The 16,116-nt window shown below is 40.5% G+C and overlaps 1 long non-coding RNA gene across 2 annotated transcripts in view; it reads right to left on the minus strand.

Annotated features, from left to right (window-relative positions):
• The window catches only part of LOC102400186, a 32,620-nt gene that overhangs the window by 9,900 nt on the left and 6,604 nt on the right, over positions 1-16,116 (minus strand). The window contains exons 2-3 of one of the 2 annotated variants that reach the window (XR_003103713.2): positions 7,039-7,101; positions 1,028-1,087 (exon numbers count right to left, since the gene is read on the minus strand). This is a non-coding gene — a long non-coding RNA (uncharacterized LOC102400186). Of the gene's footprint in view, positions 1-1,027; positions 1,088-7,038; positions 7,102-16,116 lie in introns of those variants that run through there. The other variant, XR_003103712.3, reaches the window with a different exon arrangement.

Consider the following 16,116-nt stretch of genomic DNA (forward strand, 5'->3'; position numbering starts at 1 on the left):
TAACTGTTGATCTTTTGTTCAGTGAGTATTTATTGTGAGTCTGACAATGTTCTTGGGACAAAGAGGAAAAAGATACGGCTAGGAGTGGAATCCAGGTTGGATCCAGAAACACAAGGCGTCATGGATGCAGCAAGCATATCTGAATAATGGCATGAATCCTGAGTGGACAATCAGGAAATCTGACCAATACTAATGATCTGTGCTACTTAGGGTCACATTAAGCCACAGGAACAAGCAAAATCTCTAACATTTCAGTGGTTTAGCATGAAGTTAGTTTCTTGCTCCCAGAACTCTTCTGCATGGGTATTCTTGGTTTATAAGGAATGTTTTCCATTTGATGATTCAGCGATGTAGGTTTTTCCCATCTTGTGGAATTATCACCCTCAAAGGCCTCAGCATCCTCTGGGTCTAGTCAGGAAATGGGGGAAGGGAGGTAGGAAAAAGCACAGCTGCTTCTTAACCTGAGATGGTTTAGGTGCTGAGAAGCCTGGGAGTGACACTTCCAGCTTCCCCACCCACTCAGTTGATGTGATCACATGGTCTCATTTGGATGCAGAGGCCACAAGACATGTGCTGCCCCTCCCAGCAACTCTGCTGTATGAAGGGAGCAGAACCATTGCTGAAGGTCCAGCCGTCTCTGCCCCTCTGAAGACAGAACTCTCCGGGCATCAGTTCTTTAATATTAAAATGATGGTTTTGCACTGCCATGTGTAAAGCAGGTCGTTAGTAGGAAGTTGCTATATAGCCCAGGGAGCTCAGCTCTGTGCCCTGTGGTGACCCAGAGGGGTGGGATCAGGGGGTGGGAGGGAGGCCCATGAGGGAGGGGATATATGCATGCATATAGCTGATTTGCTTCATGGTGCGGCAGAAATTAACACAACATTGTAAAGCAACTATTGTTCAGTCACTAAGTCCTGTCTGACTCTGTGTGACCCCATGGACCGCAGTATGTCGGGCTCCTCTGTCCTTCACTATCTCCAGGAGTTTGCTCAAATTCATGTCCATTGAATCAGTGATGCCCATCTAACCATCTCGTCTTCTGCTGCCCTCTTCTCCTTTTACCTTCAATCTTTCTCAGCATCAGGGCCTCAAAAATAAAATAAAATAAAATAAAATGACAGCTTTGACCTCAAGATGACACATTCCAAGGTTCTAAAAGTTTATGAACACTAAGAGATGCTTGGTTTTTATTTGACACACCAAATTTAAGATTCCATTTATCCACCAACAGACACAGACACACAGATAGTAGAAAACAGATGGAGTATTGAATCATTCTATTAACATTATACTAGCTTGGTAATTCTTTATAGCCTTATCTAGAAATAGTCTACATACCTTAATTTAACACCACTGTACCTTGAAAGGTAAATATTTTGTGTTTACATATATTTGTGTGTATAAAAGTTTTTCTTATCTAAGGAAATTCTGGTTTTATTCTTGAGGAGCAAAAGAATCTGATATTTTGGCTATTATTTATTTTTATTTTTAGTAGTGAGGTTTGCTCAAGTGATATTTATTAATTTTTATTAAAAAAATTTTTTTTGGTATCACATGGCATGTGGGGTCTTAGTTCCCTGAACTCATGTCCCCTGCCATGGAAGTATGGAGTTTTAACCACTGGACTGCCAGAGAAGTCCCATGGCTATTATTGAAACTGCAAGCTTTGAATCTGAGGTCAAGTTTTCCTCTTTCTTCCCCTTCTGCTCATTCTCTTTTTCACCCTTTTGTTTCTCCTCTTCTCATTTTTCATCTTCTTGAGCAGCTGCAGAGACACCTAAAATGAACTGACTCCATGAAGATTAGTTCACACAATGTAAATCAGGAGATAGGAATTTTAGTGTGATTCTATGAGTATGCAAATTAGACTATGCTTCATATCAGGCCAAAGAGCTGCCAAGAAAATTAAAGGGAAATGAAATCTTACTTCCAAATTTTCCCTACACTTGTTGTGAACTGGAACTGACCATTTTGATTTTTTAACAGTGTTTGTGTGCTGAATGGACTTGACCTCTGTATCCTTCCAATATTTTTCAACCACAGTCTGTATAAACATTGCATTTGTCCCATGTGTTAATTCAAATCAAACTTGAACACAAAATTGTGATGGCAAGCAGTCATTTTCTCCTTTGTCAGCTGTTTCAATCAATCATTGACCCAAAGGATGGAAACAGAGCTGACAATACTACCTCTGAGATCCTATCTATCTATCTACTCACTAGGATTGTTTTAAATAATAATGTACCATGACTCCATAAAAATCAGCAAGTCAACATCTTTTTCCCTCCTATGGCCAGGGCTACTAGATACAACACCCTGTAGACACTCCATAGACACTTGGCAGCTAAGCAGTAATATGTCAGTTCTCTTTCCAATAGTGGAGACAGAGATGCAAAAATGATGTATGCAATAGTTAAAAGTAAGCTCCAAGATCACACTGCTTAGAACTTACAAAACCAGGATTTCACACTGAGACAAAAATGATGATGGGGAGGTGACCACTGAGAGGCAGAAGGACAGCAAGTGCTTGTCTCTAAAGCAGAACTCTTCTGTTGGAATCACAGAACATGAACATCTCATCTTGAAAAGGCTTCTAAATCAATTTCATCCATTGCTTAGTTCATAGATGAAGTGGCTGAGGTGCTTCTAGTGGCAGGTGACCCAGCTAGATACTAGGATTCAGATCTTCTGGTCCCCAAGGCAGTGCATGTACCACTATTCCAGAGTCAATTCATGACGCTGGAGGTAAGAGGTTCTATCAAATCAAGGGTTTCTTTCAACTTTTTTTTTTTAAGTTAATTAATTATTTATTTATTTTTGGCTGTGCTAGGTCTTGTTGCTATGTGAGGGCTTTCTTGTTGCAGTGAGCGAGGGCTACTCTTTTGTTGAGGTATGCTGGCTTCTCATTGCAGTGGCTTCTTTTGTTCCAGAGCACAGGTCCTAGAGCACAGGCTCAGTAATTATGGTACACCGGCTTAGCTGCTTTATGGCATATAGAATCTTCCCGGGGCAAGATGGAACCTATGTCCCCTGCATTAGCAGGTGGATTCTTAACCACTAATCCAAGCCGATTACAAAGGAAGTCCCCGAACTCTAGGTTTTATTAGCTAGTTCTTTGCTTCCATTAAATAGATCATGACATTGAGGGCTGAAAGCTGTGGTACATATACACAATGGAGTATTACTCAGCCATTAAAAAGAATACATTTGAATCAGTTCTAATGAGGTGGATGAAACTGGAGCCTATTATACAGAGTGAAGTAAGCCAGAAAGAAAAACACCAATACAGTATACTAATGCATATATATGGAATTTAGAAAGATGGTAACAATAACCCTGTGTACGAGACAGCAAAGGAGACACTGATGTATAGAACAGTCTTATGGACTCTGTGGGAGAGGGAGAGGGTGGGAAGATTTGGGAGAATGACATTGAAACATGAATAATATCATGTATGAAACGAGTCGCCAGTCCAGGTTCGATGCATGATGCTGGATGCTTGGGGCTGGTGCACTGGGACGACCCAGAGGGATGCTATGGGGAGGGAGGAGGGAGGAGGATTCAGGATGGGGAACACATGTATACCTGTGGAGGATTCATTTCAATAAAAAAATAAATAAATAAAACCTTCCAAAAAATAAAAAATCAAAAAACAAACAAACAAACAAACGGTCCCTATCCTTGCTCAGATCTGAGTTTCCTCTCTGAGGTAGAATTGTCTGCTTATTCGGTTTTTACTGAGTACTTGTATCTCACATCCTGGACCTGGAGTAGGAGGCAGGGTTCTAGCATGAAGGTCACAGAGTCGGCTCTGTTGCTTACTAGATATTTGGTCATGGGAGAATTGTTTAATTTCTCTTTCTCCTTTCTTTCTCCCACCTCTAAAGTGAGGGCCACTGTGAATACTTATCTGATAGGGTTGTTGTAGTAATACAAGTTATATATGGAAATGAATTAAAACAGTGACTGTGAGTATAAGGTAATATAATACCCTTATTTAGGGAGGTTATAATCTAATGGAGTGAGCTGGCATTATTTTTAAAACTAAGGTACAAGTGTTATGTTAGAAGGAGACCAGGGTTCTGGAGGGCTATACAGGATGGAGACTCAGGCTAATGGAAGTGGGGACTCCAAGGGTCCAGGAAGATGGCTCATCTGGACCAAGTCCTAGGGAGGGCATGTTGGAGAGGGAAGACCTGCAGGGGAGAAGAGCCTGCTGCTTCCTGGGTATGTGTAGCTCCATGTGCTCCTTTATCAGCAGAGAGACAGGTGTGGACAGGGGCAGGAGTTGGATGAGCCGGGAGAAACATGGAGGTCAGACCACATGGAGCCTTGTGTGTCATGCTAAGGAGTTCAGACTTGGTCTTTGAACCAAGACAATCCAATTGTTTGCAAAATCATTCAAACCACCTGTTGTGTGATAGGAAGAATAGGACTGGAGAAACTCAGAATTTGCTTGTGATACAGAGCAGTTTTGTTCCATGAATCCAGAAGCATTGCTAAAGTTTTAAATTATGCAATGACTATTCAAAATATTAACAATTGGTTTGAACATGGAATGCAGAGTAGATCTCATGTCTTGTACAATTGCTTGCCTCCAAAACTTAATTTTTTTTACCTTATTTAAAGTGACGTTTGATAAGAAGAAGAAATTTATTTTAAAATGCACAAGAAGGACTTGCTGGTGGTGATTTTGAGAGACTGAGTAGGAAATTCATCAGGAGACGGTGAGGGTGACTAACAGGATTTTGCAAGGTTTTGTCAAACACTTGTCAGATGAGACCTGAGGATGAGACTATTTTTCCCTCTTCACAAGGGAACACAAGCCAGGCTCATCTCTATTACTGCTCTCTGGTTCCATGGACTTCTCAGGCTTTGGAACTCTGGAAGGGGTTTTGGTGACCATTTTCATAATTTCCATACTTTTTAAAGCTTTCTCCATATCTTTCAATAAGCCTCATTTTTCAATACAGTCCCAGATGATCTATTTCAGTATCCTATATGTTCTTTAATTTGGTACTCTCTCTTCACAAATGAACATCCAGAGGACCGGCTTCAGTCCACTGGGGATTCCAATATAACCAAAGATTGCTTGTTTCAGCACACCGAGTGGTTTTTGTCTTTGTCTCAATTGTTTAACTGCTAGTGTCAGTGCTTATGTTTTTCCACTTCCCCCTCATCCTTATAAAACACCAGGGCAAAGTGCAGGAGAACACCAAAATGATTGCACAAACACAGCTACAAAGGCCAGTGATGCTGCAGAATATATCTGGATTCTGATTATGAAGTGGCTTTAACGAAGTCCACAAGAAAAGGAAATATGTGGAAATCAAGAATTGCTGTCATGAATTTATTCAGTCAACACGTTGTCTTAGGGTGACTTTTCCAGAAGCAGAATCTAACACAAGGATTTGCATGAAACTGACTCATTTAGGAAGAGTTCCCATTAAAGCCTCCAGGAGATTGAGGAAATTAAACAGAAAAAGTAAGCAAGCCAATCAAGGGTATACAGTTACTTTGGACACAATAAGAAAATAAGCTAGGAAGGTCCTGTGGAGGGGACCTTGGTTCACTCCTGTAGGTGAGAACCGCAGGCAGGGTAGGTCAGAGCCCAGAGTTGTTCTGGCCTGGGGGTAAAGGGGCTGGAGTCTTTACACCCACTACCACACTTCCTCCCTGATGGCTCAGCAGTAAAGAATTGCCGGCAATGCAAGAGACATGGGTTCGATCCCTGGGTCGGGTAGATCTGGAGGAGGAAGTGGCAACCCACTCTAGCATTCTTGCCTGGAGAATCCTATGGACAGAGTAGCTTGGCCGGCTACAAAGTCCATGGGGTTGCAAAGTGTTAGACACGACTGAGTGCTCACACACCCCGTTTCCTGATCATTGGCCTGGGCTATACACATTCCCAGTCTTCAGTTCTCTGTGCTTCATTGCAGGTCAATCCACCTGGTCTTCATCAGCCATGGGGGGAGCCCTCCAAAAGGAGAAGCAAGGGCTGGTTGTTGAGAGTGTGCAGAAGTGTGCACAAAAATGGTAAAGGAAGTTTAAGGGAAGGCGGACGAATCCCTCTGCCAGGCATTCTGCAGTGGAGAATGGGATAAATATTCTACCTCCTCTCACAGAGCTTACAGTTGGGTTAGGAGGAAAATAGGCAATAACAAACCAGTTGCAGATTATTATACATGCATTGAAAAGCAAGGCAAGGGACTGGTATGGAGACTAAGAAATCTACTGTATATAGATGATCAGGAAAGGATTTTCTCTGGTGGTGATTTTAAGCTGAGGCCTAAAGGATGTCAAGGAATAAACCACCGGATAAGGCAGGAAGTGAAAATTTCCCTTGTCTAGGGCTCAGAAAACTGAGAGAAGACCAGAGAAGCTGGAGCCCAGAGCCTGAAGGGTGATGGTAGCCCCGTTATCCTTTGCTGCCTAACATACCTCCCACCAACTTAGGGGCTCGAGACATGTCTTGGCACTGTAGTCACGTTGGAGGCTTTATGGTCAAGGAGGGCCTCGTTCTGGCAAACGCTAGATGGACCATGTCTCTAATAGGTTAGTGTGGATTTCTTTATGTAGATGGAGTATTTGCAACTATGAAGTAGAAGCTGTAATGTCCTGTGAGGCCCTGCTTCATAAGACATACAGTATCACTTCCACCAAATGCAACAGGTCAAAGGCAGTCATAGACCAGCCCAGAATCAAAAGATCAGGAAAATGACTTCACTTCTTGATGGGGGAGGCATTGCTAGTATTTGTGACCTTTGAAAAATCTACCACACGAGAAGGATATGACTCGAGATATGCCATGGGTCATGTGAAGCAGGTCATTGTGGGTCATGGTAAGGTGCATAGATAGTGGATATGTGGGTGTCCAGGATCCATTCTTGATCAAGATCTAAATTAATATGTAAATATATTAAAGGTGTTAAGATGCCTGGACATCAAATACTTCCTTTATTGCTTAGCATGTGGTTTGTGTCTGTGAGCACATGAAGTCCCTAACAGAGAACCACAGAATTTAGCAGAATTACCCACCTGGTCACTGACAAAGCTCTTCAATTATTAGATGCGTGATCTTGAGCAAATTGCTTACCCTTCCTGTTAAAGAGAATACAAGAAACAATGTTTTCCAAGTGTATAGTCCAGTCTGTGGTGTGGAATGGGTGTTCTACAAAGTCTGCAACTGTTATTAATAAAAGCAGGTAACTCTAGGTCAGTGATCTGCACAGAGTTCATGGAGGGTAGTATGCCTCCTGTTTTCTTCTTCCCTTATCTTCTTTTTTGAAAAGCCACTATTCCTCCTTTAACATAGCCTTTTCCTTTCCTTTTCTCCAACATTTTTGGTATTTGCTCTCATGGATGTCTCAGGCATAAGAATGAAAGAGATTTCAGCAGAGAAACATTTGTAGATCTTAACAAGTGGTGGTGGTGGTTTAGTCATGGTCGTGTCCGACTCTTTGCAATCCCATGGGCTGCAGCCCACCAAGCTCGTCTGTCCGTAGGATTTCCCAGGCAAGAATACTGTAGTGAGTTATCATTTCCTTCTCCAGGGGATCTTCCCGACCTAGGGGCTGAACCTGTGTTTATCGTGTCTCCTGCACTGGCAGCTGGATTCTTTACCACTGCGCCATCTAGTACACCCCCTTAACAAGTAATCCTTTGGTTTATTATCTTAGTGAAGATGACAGTGAATTTTAACAAAAATAATCAACAAATCTCATTCTTTTATTCCATTAGGAAGACAAAAACCATGAGAAGTGGTTCTTGGCATCACCTGGTATAACTGTTCCTCAGAAGACAGACAATGAAATATTTCCTCTCAGGAAGATTCCATGAAAACACACAGATGTATCTGATGCAGTCTCTCAGACCTGAACTTCCAGACAACTAATCATTTCTGTCTTTAACACTATGTACTGCAGGGAATCCATAAATTCCATAATTTGCTATATGTCATTGCTCATACAAAAATGATGGTCGTTATCTCAGACATATTTATGGACCTGGCTAATACTAAGTATTTAAAACGTTATTGGAGATTTAAATCTAGGCAAGTGACTTTAACCAAGCTCCCACAGATATCCAGTTTGCTGCTCCCTTTCCAGAGTAAGCAAGCCAGATATGGAAAAAGTATTACATGGTCGGAAGAAAAGGAAACAGAATAACAGAAATAGCTTCCACCCCTAAAGGACAATGATCTATGAAACAGCTAAAGGGAATAAGGAAATTAAGTTTCTCAATTAAAAAGGAGAGTGAGACCTAGGCACCGAGACACTCTACGTCCATCGAGAGACAATGAACACTCTTGGAAATCAACTTTCTGTGCATGCTTGCTGCATTTACATCTCTTGCTTAATTTCCTCCAACTGTTTCTTGCAGAAATAACAGTCTATTTCAGAATATTCTTGTATAGTGTCCAGAATACGTTTATATCACTTTATCTGATTTTCATAGTTTCATGAGTCCTGTAAGATAGGGCTGGCAGATGATAGCCCTGCCTCAAAACAAGCTAATACAAAGGGGTCCTCACACTCTAAAGCTTTATAGAAAATTTTTCTATTTTATCTCAGCTTATAAGAGCAGGGAATAATTGAGAGAGATAAAAAAGATGAGACACACACACACACACAAAGACACAGGGTTGGGCTCTGAACCAGATCTCCCGTTATTGGTCTGGACAGCTCTAGAAAGACCCTTGGGAATAACCAATTCCAAATTCTTCACTTGTCACAAGCAGAAACTGAAGTCCAAAGGCAGGGAAGTTACTGCCTCCGTTCTCTGTAACAGCTGAAAAAGCTCATTTTAGAACATGGGATTTCTAGAACTTGGCCAAGAGTTCTTTCCTGATTCGCAAACCAATTTTCAAAGCACACGGTGAGATTTCTATACAAGAAAATGTGAAGAAACTAAAAAGGGAGCTAAACTAGTAAATTTTCACAAAGCTAAGGCCATCACTCTGTCTCAATGCATTTTAATGATGCATTGATTAATGTACAGCAATTTTTCTCTGTTGCTGAAATCTGTCTCTGTTTAAAAAAAAAAAAATCACACAAAACAGTGAATCAATATGTGTTTGTATATTCTGACTTCCACCTTCCTTTGTCCTTCCTTTGTGCCCTAAACCTCTTATTATCCCTCTCACTCTCTTTATCCAGGTATTTTCTCAAATCTCCTGCCCAGTTTCATCTCTGCAGGGAGGTCTGGTGGAAAAGAGACAGACCTGAAGACAGAGAGGGTTGGGTTTAAACACCTCACTGGTCTCTTGCCGGGTGTGTCAGGTTGGACAAATCACTCATCTTTGACATGCTGGTTTTTCTAGAAGTACAACTCTTCCCTTAGTAAGCACCATCCCCTTTTTGGCTTGAGTCGATATGTACTCACTGACCCACTCTCCATCAACTATTTTTGAATCTTTGCCTCGTTTCAGTGTTTGTAGGATGTGATTACCTGAGCAGGTCACCTCCAAGGTTTCAGGGAGGCAGACAGAGCAGAGATAGCTCTGCAATTTACAAGCTGTGCAAAATAGAACACTTTTTAAAATTCTAATTGAGCCTCATGCATTCCCTCATTCATTAAGCACTTGTAATGTGGCAGGTAGAGGAAATACCCCTGCAAACAAGATAGTAGGAAGACAGACAACAACCAGACTAGGAAACTCTCAGGTTGTGATGAGTGGTATGCAGTTTATGATGGGGGTGTGTCCTCCTGTTACACTCTCACTGGGTCTTTTTGTTTTGATTTTTTGTTTGCTTTGCTTTCTTTTACTTGGAACTATTTTAGGGCTTTAAAAAATAAACCCATTTTTATTGGAGCACAGTTGATTTGCAATGTGGTATTAGTTTCAAGTGTACAGCAAAGTGAATCAATTATACATATACACACTCTTTTTTAAGATTCTTTTCTCATATAGATCATTACAGAATACTAAGTAGAGTTCCTTGTGCTATATAGTAAATCTTTATTAGTTATCTATTTTATATATAGTATTGTGTATATGTCAATCCCAATCAGGTCTTGTACATTTTTTTTCAATTTTCCCTGGTACTCTGTAATTATTTACATATTAGAATATACATTAAAATCCTCCATTAGAATCCAAGTTTATGAAGAAATGTGACCTTATCATCTTACTTCTAAATTACCAGTTCTACTTGGGTCAGCTCAGTAAAACTTTGTTTACATTTTCAGTGCTAACCTCATCCTTTCCTTCATCTTATTTTTTCTCTACTCTGACTTCCTTTCTTCCTGAGGTCATAACATATTTGCACATGTTTTTATAAACTACCAAAAATCTTTTCAGAATGAGATGACTTTGTATAAGTCACTGGCAAATAAATAAATAGAAATATAAAATGCCTGAAGAGTGTGGAATGGGTAAGTGAGTAAATTAAGAAGTATGTAAGCCTAGGTTAAACAGCATTTCAACTTTTTTGCTGCTAACACTAATTTAGGACTTATGATGGAAAACAGTAAAATAGTGAAGTGAAGACTTATCAGACAGACTTGAGTTTGAATATAAACTTTTTTTGTGACTTTTGGAAAGCAACTTATCTTTGTTGACCCTCAGTGTTCTCATCTGAAAAATTAGGTTAATGATATTCGATTCATCAGGCTTCTGAAAGGATTAGAGAGTATTATGTACAAAGAATTCTGCATGCGATCGTGAAAGCTCACCTCTTTGAGTCCTACTTTGTACCAGTGCTTTATGTTTGCTAAAGACAGAGGCTCAGAGGGACTGATCAGTCTACCAGATGGTTAGAATCAAACTGATGTTCTTAATCACAACTCTAGATCTTTAGGACCACAAAGTAGGCACTCAATAAAAGGTAGCCACTGTAGGCATTGTTTATTACCTCTTTTTGCATTATCTCTTTGGCAACAGTTAACATTCCACAGAAATGCATTTTATGAGATGAGAAAGCACAGACCTACACTACTGATATAAGGCATGATGACCTCAAACTAGGATGAACACACTACCTTGCTTTCCAGGAACTGTCCCAGGTTACTCTAATTGTCATTGGGTAAGAGTGCCCCACCCTCCTTTTTACAAAAATGTCCTGATTTATGCAGTGACCCAATAAAGCTGATTCATATCCAATGACAAGGGTGCCTAAGGAGGAAAAAAGAAAGAAACAGAAACACAAAGCACTCTCACTGTGTAAACATGTCTTCTTCTCACGCACACATCCTCAAAAGAGTCTCTGATTTATGGGTCCTGATTCATAGCAACTGGAAGCGTGTAAGACTTGTCACCTTAGATTTTGAGGGTCTAATTACTTACACTCTAAAACCATGTCTTCACTTCCCAGGAATGATTGAGGGGTGGTATGTGAAGACTCATGTTAATGGGAGGGCTGCAAAAATCAATGGCAAGATTGGGGATGGAGCCATTTAATCTCATTTCTGCAGTTAGACATGCCAGCCCATTTGTCTCTCTCAAGAGTATACACACAGCTCTATTAGGTGCTGGGCATGCCATAATTCTACTGTAATTGCAATAGCATTATAAATTATTGTCATAACACCATGGAGTAAGTGTGCCAGAGCTTTGGTTCATGGCTCTATATGTTCTCTGTGTGTGGCCATTTTTTTTTTGGAGATGGTATACTTGGCTGTGGGCATAAATATGCCCATACCCTCATGTCACATGATTAGCCTGCTATCTGCTTCTCTGATCAGCTTTGTGAGATCGCGCAGTGAAGTGAGGATGGAGTTGTGTGCTCTACTTAACATTACTCTTACTACTACCTATGTGACCTCGTAAAGGTCATATTCCCTTCCTCACTTTCATGGTATGTCAAGTAAGTGCATTGACTTGAATCATGGATTTCAAATTTCAGTCATTTTGCTATGTCCTCATTTTGGGATCCTTTGTGCAAATTGCATGTACTATTAATCTTTTTTCTTTTAATTGCCTATGCTCCATGCAAATCATTGTAATCACAGAGTTATGCAAATAGCGTGCACAAGGATATATATATATATATATATATATATATATATATATATATATATAAAGTGGTTTTCTCCAGGTTTGAGAGTTTGTGTCCGAGATGGAGACAGAAAGCACAAATGACCTCTGTATTATTAGATGCACCTGAAGTCTGTCTTTTGGGCTTCCAAAACTTGTGTCCTGGCTCATCATTATTCTTGTAAAATATGGTGCCTGCCCCGGCAGACATACAGCTGGTGCTAAGAAAGTGTGTCTGATAACCTTCTCCTTCTTATGTCTACTACCCACACTGATATGCTTCTGCTTTAGAAGCCGCTGGGGTGAGCCCAACATCACCACACCTCCCCAGTCTCTTTCACAGTCTACTGCTAAGTCTTGAGATTAAAGGCATTCTTGGGACTCAACTTCCAAACCTTTTGAAACTGAATTTGGAGGCAAAATGGTCTGACCTGCCTCTTGAGAAATCTGTATGCAGGTCAGGAAGCAACAGTTAGAACTGGACATGGAACAACAGACTGGTTCCAAATAGGAAAAGGAGTACATCAAGGCTGTATATTGTCACCCTGTTTATTTAACTTATATTCAGATCACATCATGAGAAATGCTAGGCTGGATGAAGCACAGTCTGGAATCAAGGCTGCCAGGAGAAACATTAATAACCTCAGATACACAGATGACATCACCCTTATGGCAGAAAGTGAAGAGGAACTCAAAAGCCTCTTGATGAAAGTGAAAGTGGAGAGTGAAAAAGTTGGCTTAAAGCTCAACATTCAGAAAACTAAGATCATGGTATCCAGTCCCATCACTTCATGGCAAATAGATGGGGAAACAGTGGATGACTTCATTTTGGGGGGCTCCAAAATCACAGCAGATGGTGACTGCAGCCATGAAATTAAAAGATGCTTACTCCTTGGAAGGAAAGTTATGACCAACCTAGACAGCATATTAAAAAACAAAGACATTACTTTGTCACCAAAGGTCCATCTAATCAAGGCTATGGTTTTCCCAGTAGTCATGTATGGATATGGAAGGTGGACTATAAAGAAAGCTGAGCACCGAAGAATTGATGCTTTTGAACTGTGGTGTTGGAGAAGACTCTTGAGAGTCCCTTGGACTGCAAGGAGATCCAACCAGTCCATCCTAAAGGAGATCAGTCCTGAGTGTTCATTGGAAGGACTGATGTTGAAGCTGAAACTCCAATACTTTGGCCACCTGATGCGAAGAACTGACTCATTAGAAAAGACCCCGATGCTGGGAAAGATTGAAGGTAGGAGGAGAAGGGGACGACAGAGGATGAGATAGTTTGATGGCACCACCGACTCAATGGAGATGAGTTTGAGTAGATTCCAGGAGTTGGTGATGGACAGGGAGGCCTGGAGTGCTGTGGTCCATGGGGTCGCAAAGAGTCGGATACAATTGAGTGACTGAACTGAACTGAATTGGTCTTGTCCATCTGTCTTTCAGGCAGATCCCCATTGTACCATCTCTTCCTAATCCTCTACTCTTCTTTTCTGGTACTACAGAGGCAATTCTAGAGATTTACAATTATGCAGGCAACAAATCAGGCTTCCCTGGTAGCAGAGCAGTAAAGAATCCACCTGCAATCCAAGAGACAAAGGAGGCGCTGGTTGGATTTCTGGGTCAGGAAGATCCCCCGGAGGAGGAAATGGCAACCCACTCCAGTATTCCTGCCTGGACAAATCCTATGGCTAGAGGAGCTTGGTGGGCTACAGTCCGTGGGATCACAAAGAGTCAGACATGACTGAGCGACTGAGCACAAAAGTAGCTAACTTAGCACCCAGAGTGATCATTTGAAATTAAATACAGGGGGTCTCCTGGCAGTCCGGTGGTTAAGACTTTGCCTCCCAATGCAGAGGGTGCAGGTTTGGTTCAATCATTGGTCGGGAAGCTAAGATCCCACACGCCTTGTAGCCAAAAATCCAAAACATAAAACAGAAGCAGTATTGTAACAAATTCAGTAAAGATTTTAAAAATGGTCCACATTAAAAAAAATCTTTAAACAATAAATTAATTAAAGTAAATAGAAATCAGATCTGTTCACATCTTTGCTTGAAACTCTTCAACATTTTTTTCCTGTCACTCAGAGAAAAAGATATAATCCTTAAAATGATACTCAAATCCATGTACATGCTGGCCCCAGCTAAAATCTCCATTTGTACTTCCTCCTGCTCACCTCTGTCCTCAGTCAATCTGGCCATGCTGGGTGCCACGCAGGTTTTAAAAAGCTAAGACATTTCTGCCTTGGGGTGTTTAATGCTTCCTCGTGCTTCTGCCTGGGATATTTGTCTGTTATTCTCCCTCTAGAGTCAGACATGACTGAAGTGAATTAGTACACACTCACGTATGCACACATGCACACACTCCCTCACCTATAGGTCTCTCCCAAGTGTCCCCTTAGCTATGAAGCCTTCCCTGACTACCCTATCTAAGGCAGCAACTTCTCTTTCCCCTGGCCTGCTCTATTTCCCTTACTGTGTTTTATTTTTCTCCATCTTTTATCTTTTGACATACAATATGTTTTTTTGGTCTGTTGTCCATCTCTCCTCTTTAGAATGAAAGTTCACAAAGACAGAGATTTCTATCTGCTTTCCTTATTGTCTCATACTCAGTACTAGACTGGTGACTGACACAGAATGGAATTCAGCACGAGTTTGTTGAACACATTTGAATCCATAATTGTTGAAGCAAGCCTATTACTTTTCCTTCCTATTTATTATGTTTCTATCTTGTTCTTTTTTTTTCTGCTTAAAAAATTCACATGTAATAATTCATGTCATCCAGAAATCGTAATAAATAAAATGCTGTATAGTGTGTAGCATTAAAAATATTACTTGTATTTTAAAAACATGATTTCTTAGAAGTGAAAAAATGCTGACTATCTCATCATGTTCATGTGGGAAATTCTTATCCTTGTTTTTGACTATGTTGATTCTCATTAGAATTCCCTAAAAAGCAGATGAAGTAGATTTCCTAGCTTTTTTTTAATGCTCTGAGCTTTCTGAATTGAAGTGTTTGGGACTTCCGTTCTAGCAGTGTAGATCCATGTTTGCTGAGTCAATCATTACCTCTCAATCAGACTCCTATAAAAGAGTTGCCTAGGGATAGAAGTGTGTGGGCTATGAAAAGAAAATTTACATCTGAAAGGAATGCATTTTGCTATTGGGAGAAGTACTGGAGTTCACTAATACTCTTGCTTTAGAGAGGGTCAAGTTTATTTTCGGTCACATAATGTAACACCAGAGCCCAAAAGAACCACAGATGCATCTTGCCTCATACATCACTTGAAAGATGTAGAAAGTAAGTTTAGAGTCTGGAACTGACTTACCCCAGGGCTTCAAGGCCAAGAATGTTGATCCAAAAAGTTTAATGTAAAAGTAAGTTGGAGGGTACAGGAAAAGTAACATTCTGGAACACTATTCAGATTATGCAGATCAGTGGGCAGGATGACTGTTGTATATATATATACAATTGTTAAAAGGTTGCGGTAATAGCCATTCCGACTTTCTGTGTCTTATTCTTGTTAAAGACTAAAACAGTAATCTAACAATTCTATACAGCAGAAGCCCCACAGGTTACTCTTGCTCTACTACTCTTAAGCATGTGCTGCAGTTGTTAATCTCTCAAATCTTTCTTTCCAAGGGCCTCCCCCCAGAGGACCATGGATTTGTGTCTGGACTTGGAGGGTAGGTGAAACTCCTTAGGCTTTTGTGCAGTGTGTGAGCCAAGCCATGTCTCCAGCCCAACCTACTGAAGAACATATAACTGGAGTCAGCTGAAAGCTCATGTGATTATAATAAATATGTAATTATATAATATATAAATAAATAAAGTGGCCCTTGATTTTTTGTTTTCTATTTTCTCTTGTGCATTTATCTCTCTTAAGACTCTATAAGAAGGTAACATGGAAACATACCTTACCATATGTAAAACAGATAGCCAATGGGAATTTGCCGTATGACTCAGGGTACTCAAATGGGGGCTTGGTAACAACCTAGAGGTGGGAGGGATGTTCAAGTGGGAGGGGACATGGGTAAACATACCTATGGATGATTCATGTTGATGTTCGGTAGAAACCAACACAATACTGTAAAGCAATTAGCCTTCAATTAAAAATAAATAAATTAAAAAAAAAAAAA

The sequence above is a fragment of the Bubalus bubalis genome, chromosome 15 (assembly GCF_019923935.1).
Source record: "Bubalus bubalis isolate 160015118507 breed Murrah chromosome 15, NDDB_SH_1, whole genome shotgun sequence".
Classification (NCBI taxonomy): domain Eukaryota; kingdom Metazoa; phylum Chordata; class Mammalia; order Artiodactyla; family Bovidae; genus Bubalus; species Bubalus bubalis.